This window comes from Giraffa tippelskirchi, chromosome 12 (genome assembly GCF_054371585.1).
Source record: "Giraffa tippelskirchi isolate mGirTip1 chromosome 12, T2T-mGirTip1v1.2.pri, whole genome shotgun sequence".
Lineage (NCBI taxonomy): Eukaryota > Metazoa > Chordata > Mammalia > Artiodactyla > Giraffidae > Giraffa > Giraffa tippelskirchi.
Window position 1 is genome coordinate 59,085,514 of NC_137286.1, and position 23,521 is coordinate 59,109,034.

Consider the following 23,521-nt stretch of genomic DNA (forward strand, 5'->3'; position numbering starts at 1 on the left):
TTTTCTAGTTCACACTATCACAGAAATTCATAAATGGAGGAAACGCAGACGTTTCAGTTTCATTTCAGATGTGCTCTGTCTCTTTTTAGCCAGGGAGCGGCATCTTCAAATGAAATCCTACCCAGAGGCTGAGTGAACAAGTCCAGGGAGAGGGGAGCATCTCCAGTTGAATCCAATGGAGAACCCAGGCGGAGAAGGTCCCACCCGCCTGACGCTTCATGCAGCCAGCTTCCTGCGTTCCCCTTGACATCCCTAACATGTCCATGGAATCCTCGGTTTGAAGACCATCGCTGTCAAAGTGCCGAGAGCCTTCTCTCTTACCTGTAGTTCCACCTCCAAGACTCCAAATACTCCCAGCTGAGCACACATGTTCAACACAGCTTTGTTTATGACGGCAACTTATAAAAATGAAAACACTCTACTTCCCTGCTCTCTGCACTGTCAGTGGGGAACATAGGAAGAACCTAGACTTCACCCACTACTTGGCAGGAGAGCGCATCTCTCCGCCTCCCACCGGGGCAGCATCACAGAAGGCTAGTGGTGCTGGGATTCCCACGCCACACCAGCAGTAAATGGAGCTCCTCTCGCCTCAGGGGTTAACAAAGACCAAGTGGAGATCCTGAACTGCCACCTCCGCCTGGCAGAGGAGGTGCTGTGCCCTCCACACCGTGTGTCGCAAGCTCAGTCTCAGAAAAAGCCAGCTAAGATGTAAGTTTTCAATAGGATCCAGATTCTCACAGCATAATACCCAAAGTGTCCAGGTTTCAGTTGGAAATCACTCACCATTGGAACTAGGAAAAACCTCAACTTGAATGAAAAAAGACAATCATTACATGCCAATACTGAGATGACAGAGATGTTGGAATTATCTGACAAGGACAAAATGCCTCAACGAGCAATTATAAGCACACTTGAAAAATAAAAACTCTATACCATCCAAGCCTGCAGTCCCACTCCTGGGCATATTTCCAAAGAAACTTCTAATTCAAAAAGATACACGCGCTCCAATGTTCACAGCAGCATTAGTTTCAAGAACCAAGACATGGAAGCAATCTAAGTGTCCATCCGCAGACGAATGGGCAAAGAACACGTGTATACATGTACAATGGAATAGTATTCAGCCATGAAAAATGAAATAATGCCATTTTCAACAATATGGGAGGACCTGGAGATCATCATATTATGTGAAGTCAGAGAGAAGAACAAGTATCATATAACATCACTTATATGTGGAATCTAAAAAAAAAAATGATACAAATGAACTTATTTACAAAATAAAAACAGTCTCACAGAGGAAACAAATTTATGGTTACCAAAGGGGATAGGAGGGGCTGGAGGAGAGATAGGAGTTTGGATTAACATATACAAACCACTATATATGAAGTGGATAAGCAACAGAGACCTACTAACTAGCACAAAGAACTATATCCAGTCTCTGGTAATAACCTATATTGGGAAAGAATCTGAAAAAGAAGATGCATATGTTTATATATATATATATACATACTTTTCTGTACACCTAAAGCTAACACAATACTGTAAATTAACTATACTTCAAGAAAACTCTAAACCATGAAATAGAAGATATAAAGAGGAACCAAATGGAAATCTTAAAACTGAAAAATACAATAACAGAAACAACTCAGTGGGGAATGTAAAATGGAGAAAATGGAGGAAAGAATCAGTGACCTCAAAGTCAGAGCAATAGAAATTACTCAATCTGAACAACAGAGGGAAAGTAGGCTGAAAAAAAAATGAATAGAGCTTCAGGGATCTGTGGGACTATAAGAAAAACAACAAAATTAACATTTATGTCATTGAAGTTGGAGAAAGAGAAGAGAAAGAAGGCTGGGTTGAAAAAGTACTTGAAGAAAAAATAGCTGAAAACTTTCCAAATTTTAGCAAAATACATAAATATATAGATTCAATAAACTGATCAAATCTCAAATAAGGTAAACTCAAAGAAATCTATATCAAGACACAGGGAAACTTCTGAAAGCTAAAAGCAAAGGGAAAATCTTGGAAACAGCAAGATGTGACACCAACAGGGAAAAGGCAGCTCAAATGACAGTGAGTTCCTTATTAAAAATGAAAAAAATCCAACAAGGCCCCAGAACATGTCACTTCATTTTCCAAGTGCTGAAAGAAATGAAGTCTCAACACAGAGTGCTATAAGCAGTGAAAATATACTTCATGAATTAAGGGGAAATCAAGATGTTCTTAGATGAAGGGAAACAGAATTTGTCAGAGATGTACAAGAATAGGCAAAGGAAATTCTCTAAACACAAAGGAAATGATTAAAGAAGGAATCTTGAAACATCAAGAACAAAGAAAGAAAAATAGAAAGACAAAATATAGGTAGATAGATTTTCCTACTCCACTTGAGTTTTCTGAACTATGTTTGACAGATGAAGCACAAATTATAGCGCTGTCTGATGTGGTTCTGGCACTTCAGGTGGTGCAGGGGTAAAGAATCTATCTGCCAATGCAGGAGACACAAGAGACCCGGGTTTGATCCTGGGTCAGGAATATCACCTGGAGAAGGAAATGGCACTCCTGTCAGTATAAGAGCCTGGGAAATCCCATGGACAGAAGAGCCTGGCAGGCTACAGTCCATGAGGTCACAAAGAGTCGGACACAACTGGGCGACTAACACATACACACAGATACACACACTGATGTGGTTCTACATGTATTAGAGGAAATATTTAAGACAATTATACTATAAATAGGGAAAGATAAAGGATGTGAAGGGAGGTAAGATTTCTATACTTCACCTGATCTAGTAAAACGTCAATAACAGTACACCCTGTTACCTAGATATAATAACTAAAAGAACCGTTTAAAAAAGCTACACAAGAGATATACTCAAAAACATTATACATAAACCAAAGTGAGATTCTAAAAAATGTTCAGTGCCCACAGGAAGGCAGGAAAAAAGAACAGAGAATGAAAAACAGAGAAAACAAAAACCAAAATACAGACAAGCCTTCACTAATTCCATTAAATGTAAATTCCAAAAGCACCAATTAAAGGAGATTGGCAGAGTGGATTTAACAACATAACCAAAGTATACACTATGTATAAACTCATATAGAAACTCATTTCAAGTACAGTGGTATAAGTGGGTTAAAAGTGAAAAGATAGAAAAATATGAATTGTACAACCAGTAAGTACAAACTAGTATCAGCTGTGAGCATTCTAAGTAACAGTAACTCTCATTTATTGCTGGTTGGAATGTAAAATGGTACAGCCAGTTTGGAAGACACAGTTTCTTACCAAGTTAAGCATAGTTTTACTATACAATCCAACAGTCAGGCTTCTAAACTATTTACCCAACAGATCTGAAAACTTATGTCTGCAAAAAAACATGAATGTGGATATTAGCAGTTTTCTTTGTAAAACTAAAAACTGGAGGCAACCATGATGTTATTTAACAGGTGAATAGATTAGCAAACTGTGGTATATCCAGACAATGGAATATTATTCTGTGATGAAAAAGGATTTAGCTGCCAAGCCCCCTTCATACACACACAAAAGATGAATCCTAAATGCACAATGCTAATTGAAATAAACCAATCTGCAAAGACTGAAAACGTATAATTCCATTTATTTAACATCTACAAATGGTGAAACTGGAAATATAGTAAACAGATCACTGATTTCTAAGGACTTGGAGAGGAAGGAAGTTTGAACAGGTGAATCACAGGGGATTACTTTTAAGGCTGAGGAACTCTTCTGTATGAGAATATAATGGTGTATCTATGATGTTATTCATCTGTCAAAATCCTTTGAACTTTACAGCACAGAGTGAACTGTAATGTACCCAAATTTAAAAAATCACTTAGAAAGTCATGGGGTCCTAGGATGACATACAGACTGTGACAAAACAATATAACTATATTTCTAATGTGTAAACAGTTTCCCTAAAGGGAGGGAGAAGAAGGCAAATAAGTTTGGAAATAAATGGAAATTCTATGAGTAAAGGCAAAAAGAATTCTACAAAAGCACTATAATCTCATCGACAGTTGTTTCCAACAGGGGTATGGTATGGGTTAACCATTCTGTAACAAACATCTATGTATACTGGATTTAACAATTAAGTAAATGGATGGTGAATTTTGAAAGTCAAATTTCTCTCTGTTAGAATGGGAAGTTACAAACAAGCAAGGGAGAAGACCAGAATGATCCATGGATGATGGATTTGTGTTGGAGACAAATCAATGTAAACTCATGTTTAGCCTAATATAGATACAAGTGGATACATACAGAAATACAGTATTTATAGATAAATGTATGCACACAGGTTAGTACACACAGATATTTCTTTTCTCTCAACCACTAGGGCCTAGAAGCAATGATATCACAGAAGTATACCTAGTGCCCAGATCTTGGTTTCTAATACCATTCCCAATAAAATTAATATCTTTGACTTAATGCTGCTATTTAAAAAATGCTTGGATACATAAATAAATGGGGAATACAGACAAATCTCCCATACAGAAGAATTTCAAAAAATTGATGTAGAGATTTTGCCCTTGAGGAAATGGAATATTACTCCTCACTCCTTAGGTTTGGGCCGTGCATAATGACTTGCTTTTCAAAAAGGACAGTATGAAAGGGGAGAGGTGGGGGAGAATAACTTTATAGTAGAGAAACCTGATAAACACTTTCTCATCCAGGTGAACAAGGTTAATATCAACAATGAACATCATGTCAATAGTATGTACTATTGACATGATTTGATGAGAATGGCACTCTGTGATCTTCCTCTCCAAAACCCGTAACCCCAGTTTAATTGTGGGAAAAACATCAGACAAATCTCACTTGCAGAATATCATGCAAAATATCTTACCTATACTCCTCAAAACTGTCAAGATCATCAAAAACAAAGAAGCTCTGAGAAATTGTCACATCTAAGAGAATTCTGAGATGGACAATTCTAAGAGATGGAAGAAAACCTATGACCAACCAAGATAGCATATTAAAAAGTAGAGACATTACTTTGCTGACAAAGGTCTGCCTAGTCAAAGCTATGGTTTTTCCAGTAGTCATGTATGGATGTGAGAGTTGGACCATCAAGAAAGCTGAGTGCTGAAGAATTGATGCTTTTGAACTGTGGTGTTGGAGAAGACTCTTGAGAGGCCCTTGGACAGCAAGGAGATCAAACCAGTCAATCCTACAGGAAATTAGTCCTGAATATTCATTGGAAGGACTGATGTTGAAGCTGAAGCTCCAATATTTTGTCCACCTGATGCAAAGAACTGACTCATTGCAAAAGACCCTGATGCTGGGAAAGATTGAAGGCAGGAGAAGAAGGGGATGACAGAGGATGAGATGGTTGGATGGCATCACAGACTCGATGGACATGAGTTTGAGCAAATCTCAGGAACTGGTGGTGGACAGGGAAGCCTGGCAGGCTGCAGTCCATGGGGTCGCAAAGAGTCAGACATGACTGAGTGACTGAACTGACCGAAGAGAATTCTAAGGAGACATCATGACTAAATGTAATGTAATAATCTGAATGGAATCTCAGACAGGAAAAGGGCATTAGATAAAAACTAAGGAAATTAGAATAAAATGTAGGCTTTAGTTAATAATGATATATCAATATTGGCTCTTTGTGACAAATGTAACATACTAATGTAAAATGTTGGGTAATAAGGGAAATGGGGAATGGGGTGTATGGAAACTCTCTTCACAGCTTTTTTGTAGCTGTAAATCTATCCTAAAATAAAAGGTTTATTTAAAAAAAAAAGCAGGAGTGTTATATTATCTGATGAAATATACCTTAAAGAAAAGGTAATTACCAGACAGAGAGAGGCATATTACACAATGCTCAAAAGGTCAATCCACCAAAAAGACATAAGAATCCTAAAAGTGTATGCAGCAAACAACCTACAAAAATGTGAAGCAAAACTGATAGGACTGAGTGGAGAAATAGACACACCCATGATTATAGCTGGGAACTTCAGCATTTCTCTCTCAAAAATGGATAGAGTAACAAGACATAGGTCCAGCAAGAACATGAGAAAACTCAACAGCATCATCAACTAACAGAATCTCACTGACACTTAGAAAGCATTCAGTCCTGTGACAGCAGAAAGTATATTCTTTATATGTCCACGGGACGTATACTAGGATAGACTATATTCTGGGCCATAAAATAAATCTCAACAAAATTAAAATAATTGAGCTTATATAGAGAGTGCATTCTGACCACAATGGGATCAAACTCTAAATAATAACAGAAAGAGAACAGAAAAATTGCCAAACACTTGAGAATTAAATATACTTGTAAGTAATTCACGTGTCAAAGAGGAAGTCTCAAGGAAAATTTAAAAATATATTGAACTAAATAAAAATGAAAATCTGTGTTAAGGTATTGCTGAGAGGGAAATTTGTAGCATTTAAGTTTATATTAGATAAAATGAAAAGTCTCAAATCAACAATCTGAGTTTTTTTCTCAAGAATATATGAAAAGAATAGCAAAGTAAAACCAAAGTAAGCAGAAGACAGGAAATAAGAGCATAAGTCAATGACATTGAAAACAGAAAAGCAAAATAATGAAACTAAAAACCTGATTCTTTTAAAAGATAAGTAAAATTGGCCAATTTATAGCAAGACTTAAAAAAGGGAAAAAAGAGATGAGACTCAGATTAACAATATTAAGAATAAAACAGAGACTATCATTACAAACAATGCAGACATCAAAAAGATAATAAGGGATACCACAGAAAACAACATAAATGTAACAACTTGGATTAAATTAATCAATTTCTTGAAAAGTACAAATTACCGCAACTCATCCAATGTGAAATAGACCATATGAATAGTCCTGTAACTATTTAAAAATGAATTCATAATTTTAAAATTTCCCCCCCTCAAAAAAGAAATCTCCATGCTCAGACAGCTTCACTGGGAATTCTATCAGAACTTTAAAGAATTAACCCTAATTCTATATAATCTTTTCCAGAAAACAGAAAAGAGAACATTTCCCAATTCATTTCATGAAGCTAGGATTACCCTGATAACAAAATCAGAAAAATGCAGCATAAAAATAAAACTACAAACTAACATCACTCATAAATATAGATGCAAAAATCCTTAAAGTTTTGGCATGTAGAATTCAGATATGTAGGAAAAGAATTTTATATCATGATCAAAGGGAATTTTTTTCCAGGTATGTAAGATTTGCTCAATATTTAAATCAATTGATATTATTCATCCTATCATAAGACTAAAGGATCAAAATTTTATGGTTATATCAGTGGGCTCTTAAAAAGCATTTGACAAAACGCAATATTCATTCATGACTTTAAGAACTCTCAGCAAACTAGGAATAGAGGAAACTCCCTAAGCTTGATAAAAAGCATCTGAAGAAAACCTAGAGATAACATCAATACTTAATTATGAAAGACCATATGCTTTCCCTCTAAAATCAAGAACAAAGATCCACACTCATCAAGGATGTCTCACTTCTTTTTTTTAATTTATTTTTTTATTGAAAGATAATTGCTTTACAGAATTTTGTTGTTTTCTGTCAAACCTCAACATGAATCAGCCATAGGTATACATATATCCCCTCCCAAGGATGTCTCACTTCTTATTCAGAATAGTACTGGAAGTTCTAACCAGTGCAATAAGGCAAGAAAAGGAAATGAAAGGCATACAGTTTATAAAAGAAAAAATGAAAGTGTGTGTGATCTACGACTATTAAATAAAAGTGACACAACTTAATAATCACAAAAAAAGAAATACAAAAATCCATATTAGCAAGTAACTTCCTCTATAGAAAATCCCAAGGAATCTACAAAAAAAAAACAAACAAATTTCCTAAAACTAATAAATGAGTTTGACAAGGTTGCAGAATCCAAGATAACCGTAAAAAAATCAATAGCATTTCTATATACTAGCAATGATCACTAGCAATTAAAAGCATAATAGAATTTACAGTTGCTCAAAAGTGAAATGCTTATAGGTAAATTTAAAAAATATATAAGGACTTACTTATTGAAAATTATGAAACTCTAATGAAAAAAATGAAAGATCTAAAAAATGGAGAGAAAGATTACAGTTTGGGATTGGAAAAGTCAAAATAGTAAAGATGTCAATTCTCTTCAATTTGATACACAGGTTTAACAAAATTTCTATCAAAACTTTGCCAAGATTTTTTTTATAGATACTGACAAAATTATTCTAAAAATTTTATAGGAAAGCAAATGAACTAGAATAGCTAAAACAATTATGAAAAAGAAGACTACAGTGGGAAGAACAGCCTGCCTGATTTCCAGACCTATTATATAACCATAGTAATCAAGACTGTGCAGGATTGGCACAGAGACAGACACAGATCAACAGAACAGAACAGAGAACCCAGAAATAGACTCTCACAAAAATGCCCAACTGATTTTTGACAAAGCTGCAAAGGCAATTCAATGGAGGAAGGACAGACTTTACAGCAAAGGATGTTGGCGCAATTGGACATCTAATGGCAAAAAGTGAACCTGAACCTAAACTTTATACCTAATTCAAAGTGGATCATGGACTTAAATGGAAAATGTAAAACTATAAATCGTTTAGAAAAGAAGTAAGATGAGATCTTCAGGATTTAGGATTAAGCCAAGTTTCTAAACTTGACACCAGAAGCACAGTCTTTAAAAGGGAAAACTGTTAAGTTGGACCTCATCAAAATTCAAAATCTTGTTCTGTAAAATATCCTGTTAAGAAAAGACAGGCTAGAGACTGGGAGAAATTATTTGCAAACCACAAATCTGACAAAGAATTGGTATCTAGAATGATATATAAAAACTCTCAAAACTTAACAGTAAAACAAGGCAAAGCAAAAGTCAGTTAGAAAAGGGCATGAAAAGACATCTTCACCAAAGATGTTCAACATCATTAGGCATTAATAAAATGCAAATTAAACCACAGATATCACTACATACCTGTTAAATTGACAAAAAATAGGGGCAGTACTAAATGTTAATAGAGAAACAATCTCGTTCATATACTGCTGGTGGGAATGCAAAGTGGTGTGGTCACTCTGGAAAACATTTTGGCAGTTTCTTATAAAACTAAACATACAACTGTCATACAACATTTGCACACCTGGACATTTATCCTAGAGAAATGAAATTTATATTCCCACAAAAAGCCTGTACAGAAATGTCTGTAGCAGCTTTATTGGTAAAATCCCTGAATCTGCATGAATCTTCAGGGAATTATGCTAAATGGAAAAAAATCAACAATCCCAAAGGTTACATTTAGAAAACAGATTCGTGATTGCCACGGGTAAAAGATGAGTCAGGGAAGGGAGTGTGGTGAGGGTGGGAAAGCAGCAAGTGTGGCCAAACAAGGGCAAGGAGAGGGACCCCTGTGGGGATGGAAACGTCCTGCATCTCGAGTGCGGCCATGCTGGTGTCCTGGTGGTGATATCGTACTCACTGCCGTTTTGAAAGATGTCAATATCACCATTTTGAGAAACTGGGTAAGGGGTACATGAAAGTGAAAGTGAAAGTCACTCAGTTGTGTCCAACTCTGTGCGACTCCATGGATGGTCCATGGAATTCTCCAGGCCAGAGTACTGGAGTGGGTAGCCTTTCCCTTCTCCAGGGGATCTTCCCTATCCAGGGATTGAACCCAGATCTCCTGCATTGCAGGCGGATTCTTTACCAGCTGAGCCACAAGAGAAGCCCAAGAATCCTGGAGTGGGTAGCCTATCCCTTCTCCAGCAGATCTTCCCGACCTAGGAAACGAACCAGGGTCTCCTGCATCGCAGGCAGATTCTTTATCAACTGAGCTATCAGGGAAGCCCCAAGGGGTACATAATGTTTCTCTATTATTTCTACAATTGCCTATGAATCTACAATTATCACAAAATAAAAATGTTAATGACAAGTGTTTTTAAGGAAAATAGTTGAAATGTTTAATGTTAGGAGCATTGCTAAATGAACTACAGGTCATTCATATACTGTAAGATAAATGGCAGTTATGAAGAATAAGGGAGCTCCAATGCAGGGGGCATGTGAACAGTTAGGTAAAAACAGCAAGGCACAAAAATGTGTGTAGATGTAACTCTTTTGCTACAAAATGATAAATTTGAAGTATAAATGCATAGAAAAAGTTTGGGTAGGTAGGCTATAAAGTGCTAATAGTCATTCCTCATGGGGAAAGAGACTGGTTGGGAGACACACTGTTACTTGTAACAACAAATCCGTGCCAAGAAAAAAAAAAATACTTCATTTTATAAATTAAGACATTGAGGCTTAGCAGAGGTGAACACAATGGTCAAGGTCACCAAGCTGGGAAGGGGTTCAGAGCTTGGCTCTAAACTCAGACCTTCTGACTCAAATCCAGAGTGGCTGAGGCAGGAAATCGGCAGGACGGCTCCTCCAGACCTGTTGCTGTGCCCGGGACTGTCCTCAGATAAGGAGCTCTCCGGAGAGGAAGAACCTGGGACAAGGAAGATCTGCAAGGGTGTGGAGGACAGGAAATAGCGCCGGCTGGGATTTTCCCTGCCCCCGTGCAGGGAGCACCAGGAGCCCAGCAGAGAGGCAGGAGGGGCCCGGGAGCCTGGCTTTCAGGAGACACCCCGCCACTGTGGCAGGCTCTGAATGGGCTCTGAGCAGTCACAGTCCCTGTTCTCCCGAATCTTGACCATCCAGGCCGGAGACCAATGGTAGTCAAGTCTCCAGGGGGCAGCGAGATCCTGCAATCACAGGTGCTGGAGGCCTGGGAGAGCCTCAGAGAAGAGACCATGTTTGACCAGGGCCCTGGGAAAAGATGAGTGAGTTGGGTAAAGCAGGAACAGGTGGTTTTCTCAGCAAAAGGATTAGCATGGCCCAAGGCGTGGAGGGAGGTGATAACCTATGGCTGAAACAGAAAGTGAGGGCTTGAAGTCAGGCAGCAAGCTTGGGGTCAATGGTGACATTCTCTAGGTGGGAGCCACTGATGTGTTGTGCCCGGGAGATAACCCACGTGTGTGCTTCTGGGAGTGAGTTCTGGCAGCCGATGGAGGAGAAGGGGAAGAGGCGGGCCACAGCTGGAGGGCCACTGCTGCAGCAGCTAAGGTCCATGCGATAAGGTAAGGGCCAGGGAATCAGAAGGGCAGGGGTGGTTTGGAGGAATATACTTGAAGAGTATGTTGTAGGCAAGATGAACAGGACTTGCTATGGGGCAGCTCTGTTGGTTTTTGGTCACCCAGCAGCCATGGCCTCCTCTCTGGTCACAGGGCCATGATTTCCCTTGGAGAGATTCTCATCCAGAAGGCCCTGCCCACAGCATTTCTGCAAGGTCAAAACTGTCTTTACCTTGTGTCCTGAGACTTTGACCCTTGAGTGCCTGCTCAGTCGCTAAGTCATGTCCACCTCTTTGGGACCCCATGGACTGGAGCCTGGCAGTTTCCTCTGTCCATGGGATTTTCCAGGCAAGAATCCTGGAATGGGTTGCCATTTCCTTCTCCAGGGGATCTTCCTGACCCAGGGATCAAACCCACATCTCCAGCATTGGCAGGCAGATTCCTTACTACTGAGCTACCAGGGAAGCCTTGTGTCCTGAGACTTTGAGTCTTGAGAGGGGTAGACAAACATGAGTAGAACCGGTGGACTCTGTCATCTATCCCCCGCCCCTCTTGCAGGGCCCTGAGTGTGTTTCTCCAGTCTTTCTTCAAGCTAATGACCCTCCCTCTCTCTGCAGCCTCTTCCAAAGGGTCTTGGTGATGGGTGGGCTGTGGCCATGTTAGAGACAGAATGGAATCCGCTGGGCTCTTCAGTTCCAAACACTCTGAGAAGAGTCTTTAGAAATTCCCCTGGGTCCTGTGGGTGTCTTTCTTCATTCTCTCTATGTGGTCTGGGTTCTGCGAGGTTTGAATCATCTATCATCCCTGACTCACTCACTCAACGCACATAACTCAAAAATTGAAGAGTTTCCACGGCCCAACCTCCCAGAATCTGTCTCAGAATGTGGCTTCAAGAGAATGTTGATGTGGAATTCCTTAAAGTGGAATCCATTCCACCCTCTGAGGCACTGAGTCAGGATGTACTGTGTGACTATAAATGGTTGGGCCTGTGTAAATGTTTATGTCACCCAGTTCTTCCAAGTATCGCACCTGCATGGTAATGCCTTGGTCCCCTTGTGAGTGGCACTGTCATTAGGACTTTGGCTAAAAATTGCCTTGGTGGGGAAGGGCAGGAGAACAACCCTGTTGCCTGGGAGGTCCTTAGGTCAGAGGGAGGGGAACCCACAGGGATTGAGTTTTACTGAGCACCTTCTAGAAGTCAGGAACTGAGCTCAGTGAACTGAGGTTCTGACACACATGATCTCAAGTTCTTACAACAGCCTTGAGGGGAACATGTCACTTACTATCCCCACTTTACAGACAAGAAGACCAAGATTTATCAAGATCAGGCATTTGGCAGGTGGCAGAGTATCAAATGACGCATGGACCCGCGTGGAAGGGAGGATCCAAGTGCAGAGAAAGCAGTCTCAGGGCTTTAGGTCCTGCTGCCTCGCGGAGGCGTGGATGTCTGAGGCACGTGTGGGAGAACCAGGCTTTGCATTGCATGAGAAACTGGCAATGCTGAGAAAGGCCTCCCAGACACCTTACTACAGTAAGTTGTAATAAAGAGAGAGAGCTGTAATAAATCAAGAGAACCTGAGCCTGTGGGGGTGGGCACTCCAGGCCTCCTGCCTCCTAACAGCCCATCAAGTTGTTCCTGGCATCAGGAAAGCCTGGGAGAGCCTTCTTGGGGTCTGCAGCAGGACACGTGTCCTCTCAGAATGACTTCCCTGCTTACAATGATGCTGTTCTCTGAGCCCTTCCCCCCACCCGCCTACAGAAAAAGGGCCCCTGGCAGCTGTATCTACATACATACCCCTGTCTTCCTGACCCCAGATGGCTGAACTAGTTAGTTCCTGGGTGAATCTAGCTGTAAAGAGAGGGAATATCAGTTAGGAGCTGTGCCACAATCATCTTCCAGCCCACACAGGCACAAAGCATCACAGAAGATGAGTTGGTGGAAAAAAGCAGAGGCAAGCAAGACAGATAGGAAGTAGATTCTTGTATCCTTGGCACCTTCTTTCTAGGCCTGGTTTTCACCTCTCTTGGAGGTTTTTTTATTTCATCCTAGATTCCAAGATAGTAGCCCAAGTTCCTCCCAATAAACTTCATAGGCTTGTTTGACCTGGACTTTTGTAACTTTGGACCAAAAGTCCTAACAATCCCAGGAGAGGAGGATGTGTCCTTTTGAAATACTAGACGTCTACTGCTCAAGGAGGCTCCCCAAGGATCCCAGAGGGGCAGGGGAAAGAAGGGACCAATTGTATCCAGTTGAGGTTGAGATCCTCATTCCAACTTTAGGTGAAATAAAAGAGTTAAACTCCAAGGACATTTATCACAATAATTGAGCCCTATCAGAATGAAGCAGGCATCACTCTCACTATGATAACTGAACCTTTCAATGTCAACTCCAAGGACTCACACACAGCTTCTGGGTGTAATTTATCTGTCGAGACCGCTCTGTCTTAACCCACTAATCTATGACCGACTCAGGACTCTGTGTTCCCCTCGAGCTCACATAAAGGTTTTCCTCATACTGCCCTCCCAAACAGGGCAGGGAGGGCAGGTGGCAGCCTTGTTATCACACTTGATTCCCTCCTCAACTGGACTCAAATATTTAAAGCCTTCTGTTTTACCTTTGGCCAGTTTCCACAATCCTTCCTAGGATCCTTCCTCAGACTCAGGGAACCCACGGTCTCTGGTATCACCTCTGCCAAGCGCTCCACCACCAACAGCATGACACCCGGTGCCCAGCAAGGCAAACCAGCCTTCACCTGGCTTCTTGGGGTGGGACAGTCCTAAGAGTTGGGACTTCCAGGTACTGTCAGACCTCTGCTAAGTAAGAAGGAAGACCTGGGAAGCCAGTGGTGGCAGAAATTCAAGGGAAGGGGTAGAGATGTTCTGCGTCACCCTGCTCTGCCCTCTTTTCTAGAGGAGTGATCAGGGGCCTCCTATGTTGCTGGCTGCAGCAAGGAGCCTCCCTCCTTTCCTGCTGGGTCCCAGAGGTGGCTGTGGTCCACACAACCCCTCGCAGCTGGGAGCACCAGGGTTGCAGATCGAGCCCCACCAGCAGGGCTCATGCTGTGACCAGAGGCCCAAGGACCCCCTGGGTTCAGTGTGTGTAACCTCAAAGCAGAGAATTTGCCTTTTATTGGCAGCCCCAGGCACATCACAAACCTCCAAAGGCATTTATGAAGTGCCTCTTTCTTCTTTGTCTATTTCAATGCTAGAGCAAAGAGCTGCATTTTAAAATTTCGCTGACGGATTTATACCCTGCCTGTTTCCAAAGCAGATGACAATAAAACCACAGGTACGAGTATGGCCAGGAACATTTGCCCAAGACAAAAGAGGGGAACAAAGGCAGGGAATTGCGCCCAGCCCTCAGCCTTTCCGGAAGGTAGAATCTAAGATGTCATTCTCTGGGTTGTCTTTAAACTTCCCCAAGATGTAAGGGCTCATATCATTTCTCTCTGCAAAGCTCCCCCAGCCCCGTCAGAAGGGCAGTCCCCGCTTTGTGGCTGTGTTCCAGGCCCTCTTAGAGGAACTGTTCTGTTGCAGGCTGGCCGGCTGCCGCTGCGGAGGCCACACGGACTTTCTGCTGTCACCTGCCCTCTTCTGCCCGGCCGCCTCTGCCCTCTTGGCCCGGCTACGGAAGGCCCAGGAGGCTTGCGTTTCTCAGCCGAGCCTGCACGCTGCTGACAGCTCCTTCAGTCTGTGCCCAGGCCTGGTTTGCAGTGCGTTCTCTTTTCAGGAGAAGGAGCGAGCGGGGGTCCCCACCCCGGCCAGTTCACTGTGCCTGGTGCCACAGGACATCAAGATGAATGTCAAGAGCTGTGCCCTCGTGGGGAGGCCGATGCAGATCCTCGAGCGGCCGGAAGTGAAAGGGGAAGAGGGAGGCAGTGGAAAGCGCTGAGTGTGGGCTTCCGGCAGAGCCCACCCACCGCCTGCAGAGTTTCTGCCGGAGCCTGCGTGGGCAGCGCCTCCGTGCCGGCCTCGCGGTGTGGGCTGTGAGGCCAGAAGGGGCCCCGTTAAAACTCTGCTCCTGCTATCGACTCTCCTTCAACCTTAAAAACGGGAGACACAAAAACTTCCTTTTGTGTCTCTCAGGGAGCGTGATGTGATGGGAAGAGGGGCCGAACTCAGGCCCCTGCTGGGCCCTCCTGTTTCGGGGGCTGCCACCTGAAGGCCCACAGAACATGCGGTCTGAACTTCTTTGTCCTGCCATCTGCTTTCAGGACCTCCCTGAGCCTCGTTTTCCTTATAAAATGGGACCAGACCATAGAAACTGCCCAGAATCTTGGAAATTAAAATGAAATAAAAAATTGAAGGCAGGTCAGTACCATAAAGCATGTGTACATATGTACATCCACTGGGCACCCCCTCCCTGCAGAGCTTGGCATGCCCCCGACTGGGACACCCCGGCCCGAGTGTGGCTCCGGGTCTGGCGGTGAGGACAGCTGCCCTGGGGCCTGCTTCTCGTCTGCCTCGCCCACCCCACCCCTGCCTGGCAGCAGCTGCCTCAGCACCCCTGAGGCCAACTGGGATGGGCCGGAGCTTGGGCAGCTGGTCCTGGATGGGAACTTGGAGGCTTGACTGTGGGCAGAGTGCTGCCTGTGCAGGCCCCAGGCCTGGAATGCCTGCTCGTGAAACTCTAGCCAGCTGACCTTTGGGGCACGGAGTGGATTGAAGCCTGCCTGTGCTTTGGAGGTGGGAATGCAGGGAGCGTGGAGTGGCGGAAAATGACGCTCACCCATTGCAGGCGCCGGCGTCACCCTGGCTTTGAAGTCGTCTTCCTCCCAGCTTGCTGCATTCTCCCTTCAACGTCTTCACGGCAAGTGCACTACCCGCTGTCAAATAGTAATAATGACAGCAGCAATGTTTACGGAGCTCCCACTGTGCGTGGCGCTGTGCGTGGCGCAGGCGCGATCCCACTTCACGACCGCTCTCTGGGTCCCTCCTGCCCGTTGCCTGCCTTGGTCGTCTGGGTCAGGCCCCTAGCAGAGCACAGGGGCTCACTGACCTGCATCTCACTCATCTTCTGTTTATTATTTCCCTCTGCCTGCTGCTGCTGCTGCTGCTGCTAAGTCGCTTCAGTCGTGTCCGACTCTGTGCGACCCCATAGACGGCAGCCCACCAAGCTCCGCCATCCCTGGGATTCTCCAGGCAAGAATACTGGAGTGGGTTGCCATTTCCTTCTCCAGTGCATGAAAGGGAAAAGTGAAAGTGAAGTCGCTCAGTCGTGTCCGACTCTCAGCGACCCCATGGACTGTAGCCTACCAGGCTCCTCCGTCCATGGGATTTTCCAGGCAAGAGTACTGGAGTGGGGTGCCATTGCCTTCTCCATCCCTCTGCCTGGCAAGGTACAAATACACATTGCTGTGTCGTGTCAGAATGTAAGGTAAGTGCTAGGGGGTGGGCTAGGCCTGACAGAGTGCTTTGAAAATAAGCATTGAGTGAATGAATGGAAGAAGAAACAGAGGCTCAGAGAGGGCAAGTAACTTGCCCAAAGCCACAAAGCTAGAAAGTGGTGGAAAGAAAGTTTCAATTCCATTGTTCCTGACTGCTGGAGACGCCAGTGTCTGAGCTGCCACCTTCCCTCACCCCACACACCTCCCTCCACGGGGAACGCCTCACCCTGCTGTCAGCTGCACCCTTCCCCTGTCCACCTATCAGGGAGCACCAGGGGCCGTGCTAGCCCAGCTTGTGGACTTTCCTAAGAGGACAGACCTGGTGGAGGAGAAAATGACCCTGTCACCCATAAGAGGAGAGGGTCCAAGTCGGAACAGGAGAGAGTTGCGTCCTGCTGGCTCCTTTGAAACCCTGGGACCCTGTGCAGGGCAGCCTTTGGAAGACAGGAGAGCTGGCTCTACCTGTCTCGCAGATTTGGAATCTAGGTCATTCTGCTGCCTCCCCTCCCCCTCCGGAAGGCGAGCTGATTTCTCCTAGGGTCTCAGAGCCGGAGAGGGGATGCAGAGAGAAAATGTTTTAGTGGGACCCACACCCTGCCTGATGCTGTCAGGAACATTTCATTTTGAAGCCAACGTAATTTATGAGCTGCAAATGGATTTAGCATTTAAAAGAAAAAGACTTGGAAAAGGTACAAAGTGCACCTCACACCCTTGCACTGAGGCGTGTTTGCGGCTCTATTAATCATCCCAGACAAAAGAGATTTAATCTAGGGCTAGGCAGTCCAGGGAGGCCCAGCCATGCTCCCGAACCCCAGGGCTGGCTGGGAGCAGCAGGCGCTGGCTGTGGGCCTGGCCTTCGAGCGGCTCTGGCCTCGGGTGCTCGGCACTTGTGCTGAGCCCTGGTCTGAGTCACACAGTAGATGAAATTACAGAGGTTCCTGCACATGATGAATCAGAAAGCAGGATCAAGGCAAATATTTGGACAAGCCTTGCCCCGCGTGGAGCAGGAGGGAGCGGAGCAGCCTGCCAGCTGCCTGCCCAGAGCTGGTTTCTGACAGAGTGCTGCTGCGGGGCAGGCCACTGCTTAGGGGGGAATTGGCTCTGATCTGTGAAGGCACCCTGCAGTTGGAGCGCTTGGCCAGGCCAGCGCTAGGAGAGAGGCCCGGGAGCATCCCAGGACCCTGAGCCGCGATTCAGTCTCACCTTCTGGGGAGGGGGCCCGTGTGGGGTCAGCGTGCGAGGGTGCGGGGTGGTGCAGGGAGATGGTTCACTTTGAGTCAGCCCATCCGCCTTCTTTTCTGGGAGTCATCATGGCAGCAGGCCGCATTTCCTGCAGCAGTGAGCTGAGGAGACCACGCGGCCCTTCCACTGCCCCTGCCTGGGCCGCAGCGGGGAGGCAGGCAGACATAGTGACCGCAAAATGGGGAAGGAAGCGAAACCCTGCGCCCTGTGCCAAGGCTTTACTGCTGCGAGGACTTTCAGGAGAGACTAATTGCCACCCTTTGCAGCTTCTAAGCCAGGAGTTTTCAAGGCTATTCAGAACAGCAGCAGCAGCAGCAGCACACCAGTAATAAAAACGCTACCGTAGGTTTGTCTGAAATCTTTATTAATTTTTCAAAATTAACTTTTGAAAGAGCTCAACCTTCTTGGGGTTATTTTAAGCTACCTTCTCGCCTTTGCAGGGAAGCTCCCAGAAAATAAACTAGTCTGCCCTGGAGAGAGCAGATAAACCCCTAGGAGCTAAGGGCTGCTGTTGATGAATAGCAGGCATAGCACACACATTCTGTGAGCTGACTCTCTGCTGGGCCGCAGCTCCACGCTTCCCACGACAACGTCCTGGGCGAGCCTCATGAGAACACTTACAAGGTGGGTACCATTATTTTCCCAATTCGCAGATGAAGAAGTAGGCTCAGGGAGGTTTTATTACTGACCTAGACCGTACAGCTAGAGACTGCACAGGCAGAATTCAAACCCAAGCAGTCAGACACCCAGATTATACTCTGTTTCCCAGCAGCTCTCCTGGTTACAGGCCCATCTGAAAAATGCCCACTGGCACAGGGTCAGGCAATGCCTACCATTCTAACCATCTTCCAGGTGGTCAGACCTTGAAGAGACCAGACACGATGGCTGCCTTTGGGATCCTGGCCTGCTCTCGAAACTTGAAGAAGGCTGAGGGGAACTGGCTTCCTCAGAGGCCAGACAGTCCTCAATGGGTCAACCAAAGTCTAGTCCACGTGGGCCAGTGTTGTTTTCTCAGAGACAAAACTCAGCAAAAATCCTCCTACCCAGACACCCTCTGAGACAGCAAGGCTAGTGAGCTTGCTTTTGGGGGAGGTCTGCATTCTGGAGTCAGGGAGCCCCAGCTGTGGCCTCACTAGCTGTCACACTGTTCCCCTTCCTATTGCTCCATAGAGCCTTGAAACCTCTGACCTAACAAAAGCTATTTTATTATGCACATAGATTCTGAGGGCTGAGAATTCAGACAGAATTTAGTTACAAGTATGAAAGAGCCACTTGCTTTGTGATGTGTGGAGGTCTTTCTTGTCTGGGAACACTCAAAAACATGGGTAAGTCCAGGGGTGGGGGAGCTATAGCTGGTGGCTGGAATCATCTGGGGGTATCTTCTCTCTGTGGCTGATGGGTGATGCTGGCTGTCAGCTGGAACCTCAGCAGGGCCGTCACCAGAATACACACACGTGGCCTCCTTATGCGGCCTGGGATTCCTAACAGCATGGAGGCCTTGGGAGTGGGGTCTGCCTTCTTACATGACAACTGTATTTGTTTGCTGTAACAAAGTACTACGACCTCAGTGGCTTGCTTAGAACAACAGAAATGGGTTCTCTCACAGTCTGGCGGCTGGAAGTCCAAATTCATGGTGTTGGCAGGGTAGGTTCTCTCTGAGGACCCTGAAGGAATGATCTGTCCCACGCCCTTCTCTCTGGCTTGTAGATAGATGGCTGTCTGCTGTGTCTTTACACTGTCTTCTCTGTGTGTGTGTGCGTGTTTAAATTTCCCCTTTTTATAAGGATACCAGTCTTACTGGATTAGGAGGCACTCTACTGACTTCATTTTAACTTGACTACCTCTACAAAGACCCTATTTCCAAAGAAGGTCACATTCTGAGGTACTAAGGGTGAGTGCTCCACAAATGAATTTGGGGTGGGAGAGCATAAATCAGCCTGTAACAACAACTCAGGGCTCCAAAGGCAAGTGTTCAGGGGAACCAGGCAGAAACCACATGGCCTCTTCTGAGTAGCTTTGGAAGTTGAGCTTCATTCTATTGGTCACAAGCTAGTCATTAAGGTCAACCCAGATTCAAGGGGAGGGGGCAAAGAACCCACCTCTTAGCTGGAGGAAGGTAAAGGAACTTGTGGAGCTTTTTTTTTTTTCCCGAAGCGAAATGAAGTGAAAGTCACTCAGTTGTGTTCGACTCTTTGCGACCCCATGGACGATACAGTCCATGGACTTCTCCAGGCCAGAATACTGGAGTGGGTGAAAGGAAAGCCTTTCCCTTCTCCAGGGGATCTTCCCAACCCAGGGATTAAACCCAGGTCTCCCACATTGCAGGTGGATTCTTTACCAGATGAGCCAGCGACATGTTATCTCTATTCCTCTTTTACAGGCAGAGAAAGTGTGCTGAGGTTGCCTACCCGGGGTTGGAGAGTCAGTGCACGGGCGAGCCAGGGTTGGATCTCCGTGTGGCATGTTTTAGAATTTCCCGTGTCCCTGCACAGGTTAACTCAATCTCTCTATGTGCCAAGTGCTGTGTTTATAAAATGGTCACAGTGATACCCAAATCACAGAGCTGTTGTAAGGACTGAGTGAAGTGAGTTATGTAAAATGCCTGGCACATCACAAGAGCTCAATTAATGGCAGTTTTTTCCCTCCTCGTCTGTCTTCTAATAAAACGTAATTGACATATAACATTATATTAGTTTCAGGTGTGTACCATGATCACTAGGTGAGTATATTGCTAAATGATCCCCACAGTAAGTCTAGTTAACATCCATTACCTCACAGAGGTAAATTTTTTTCTCTTGGAGATGAGAACTTTGAAGATATTCTAATCATTATCATTAATCTTAGCAGTGAAAACAAGACGTCAAGAGCCTTTGGGGGTTAGGAATAATGGAAAAATATCAGATTGAACATTAAAATCTCTGGATCTTAATTTCAGCTGTGGATGTTTACAACTACTAACCTTTATGGCAACCTTATGATGTACCCAGCCAGGAGCTGAGCATTACCCCATTTGATCACATTTACACTTCACTCTGCTAGTGAGGTGCAGAGTTCAGATTTGAACCCAGGAGCCAATACACTGAGTCTCTTTGCTACCCCACCTCTGACCAACAATCTATAAGATTTTTTTCCAGCTATAAACATGTGTAGCCTGTAGTAATGTCCTGACCCACGTAATAAAGTAATGACTCGTGTTCTCATGTAGGCAAAGATGACCTCATTTATTTTTCTATACCTAAAGCTGTTTCATATCTTTAGGTTTCTTATTTCTTCCTGATGACAAAAATTATAACCTAGTCATTTTCATGAAAACCCAGTAGAATTCAGTGATTTCTCAATTTGGATTAAAGCTCATTGCAACTTAGGGTTTTCTGTGTGGGATAACGTCTTAGTTCTGCAGGGAGTTTATGGATGATCATGCCCAGAATATGCCTGGTTCATGATGGAGGAAGAGACCAAACTAGGTCTTCCTAAATTCTGTTTTATTTCCTCTGCCTGAGCACACAGGAGGACTGCATTTCCCAATCTCCCCGGTAGTTAGGTTGGGTACATGTGATTAGTTATGGTCGAGGGGCTGTATGGGGAGATAATGCATGTTGTTTATTTGCTAAGGTGATGTAAAGCCCTCTCTGTGACTTTCCAGGCCTCTTCTCCTGCTGGGGCCACCCTAGCGGCCATAACTAAGCATGCTGGATCTCTGAGTCATCACTTGGAAGGGAGCTACCTAGGAGGAGGAGCCATGGATCAGAGCTAAATGAAGGAGAAACAAACTTTCATGTACCAACATCCTCTGTTTTGGGGTATGTTTGTGGCTGCAGCATAGCTACCCTATTCTAACCATAACAAGAGTCATCCTGGGCCCCTCTGAGATACACACTGTTCAGTGTGGACTATCAACAGTGATTTCCTCTGGTATCTGTGGAAGTGGATTTTGGATTTCCAAAGCCAAGAATTTGGTTCCTTGGTATTTGTACTCTATTGCATTTTGTCTTTCTCAGGGAAAGGAGACTTCTGGAAGAATCAGGGCAGTAAGAATATTCTGGAGAGTGGAAGCGGGTTACTTAATTTTTATCTCTGAACACAATTGTGCTGCAATAATGAGGAGCACTGCACCACGCTACTTACAGCTCACAATAACCTGTCACATAGACATTACCCACCTTTGATGGGTGAGAAAAGGGGCTTAGGAAGTTCAAGTGCCTGGCCTAAGATCAAGTGGCAGTGCCTTGGGCCTGGGGAAGGTGGTCTTTCTTCAGGGCATGTGTCAGCAGAGCTAGAAAAAGAAGTCTCTACAAGGAGAAACCAGAGGCAAACACTTGGAGCCAGTGCAAGCCAGGGCGGGCATCAAGCCTGTGGCTGCGCCCAGTGAAACCTCGGGGATCCTCAAGCCCAGTGTGTTTACAGGCATCCACTGCTACAGGGTTCAAAGAGAGAGGAAGGCAAGCTTCATGAGCGTGGACCCTCTGTTCTGGGCAATGCTGTGTCCTTGGGTCCTAGAGCAGCATCTGGCCCACTGCAGGAACTCAAACAGTATTTGTCTAATGATTTAATGGAAGAAGAGAAAGAAATAGGATCTGCTCTCAGGTCCCTCATCATTTGGCTGAGAAAACCAATTTCACAAGGAAAATAGGAGGCAGATGAAGCGCTGCTGCTGCTGCTGCTGCTGCTGCTGCTAAGTCGCTTTAGTCGTGTCCGACTCTGTGCGACCCCGTAGACGGCAGCCCACCAGGCTCCCCCATCCCTGGGATTCTCCAGGCAAGAACACTGGAATAGGTTGCCATTTCCTTCTCCAATGCAGGAAAGTGAAAAGTGAAAGTAAAGTCTCTCAGTTGTGTCTGACTCCTAGCGACCCCATGGACTGTAGCCCACCAGGCTCCTCCGTCCATGGGATTCTCCAGGCAAGAGTACTGGAGTGGGGTGCCATTGCCTTCTCCGGATGAAACACTAAACCAGGCCAAAGGAACTCTTAGCAAGTATGAATGCAATGAAGAAAAATAGTCAATGTGTGGGGAAGGCCATCTGGATATCACAAATGTCACACATCTGTGTCACACAACTGGAGTGGCTCCAGGGCTATCTCTCTATGACTTTGAGCAGTCATGATGATTGGCATTAGAACTGAGAGGCTGAATTTATTGGGGAAAGTTTGTTTTTAAGCAAATTGGGATAGAGTGAGTCTAAAGGGTATCCACAGAGGATGGGTGCCTCAGAAAGGAATAAAGGACCGGGCATTTCTGAAGCCTCACCAGGGCAGGGCAAGCAGGGTCAGACCCTAAACGGGGAGGGGTGGAGCGTGTCATAGAGGAAGTTGCTTCCAAGAAGAGCTCTGTCTTCTGAAGCTTTTGTCAGACAAAATAGTATGCACTGTGTGATGTCCCTTCACTAAAGACCACTGATAGCCAGGGAGAGCCCAGAGCGCCTGGATAGGCTGACTTTCAGGTGGCGACAGTGAACAGTGAACAGTGCAGGACTTCCAGTGCCTGGTTGGAGAGAGGAGCTGAAATAGAGTCAAACATGTGATCACCCCTCTGTACAACATTGGTTAGTAACGGACCTAGTACCTAGGACAGCAGTCCCCAACATTTTTGGCCCCAGGGACCAGTTTTGTGGAAGGTAATTTTTCCCAGATGGGGGTGGGGGTGTTTTCAGGATGATTCTCATAAGGAGGCTGCAACCTTAATCCCTCAATGCCCAGTTCACAGTAGGGTCCATGCTCCTATGAGGATCTAGTGCCACTGCTGATCCCCGGATAGTAGGTGGAGTTCAGGCAGGAATGCGAGTGATGGAGGGCAGCTGTAAACCCAGATGAAGC

The 23,521-nt window shown here is 44.8% G+C and overlaps 2 long non-coding RNA genes across 2 annotated transcripts; both read left to right on the top strand.

The window, feature by feature from the left end:
• The first annotated feature begins 10,346 nt into the window (after positions 1-10,346).
• On the top strand, positions 10,347-15,405 carry LOC145529423 (uncharacterized). Its single transcript, XR_014071208.1, has 3 exons — positions 10,347-11,086; positions 12,380-12,611; positions 14,618-15,405. It is a non-coding gene; the product is annotated as an uncharacterized LOC145529423 (long non-coding RNA).
• Positions 15,406-18,947: 3,542 nt separating this feature from the next.
• LOC145530275 (uncharacterized) lies at positions 18,948-22,524 on the top strand. Its single transcript, XR_014071628.1, has 2 exons — positions 18,948-19,034; positions 21,353-22,524. It is a non-coding gene; the product is annotated as an uncharacterized LOC145530275 (long non-coding RNA).
• Positions 22,525-23,521: the final 997 nt, after the last annotated feature.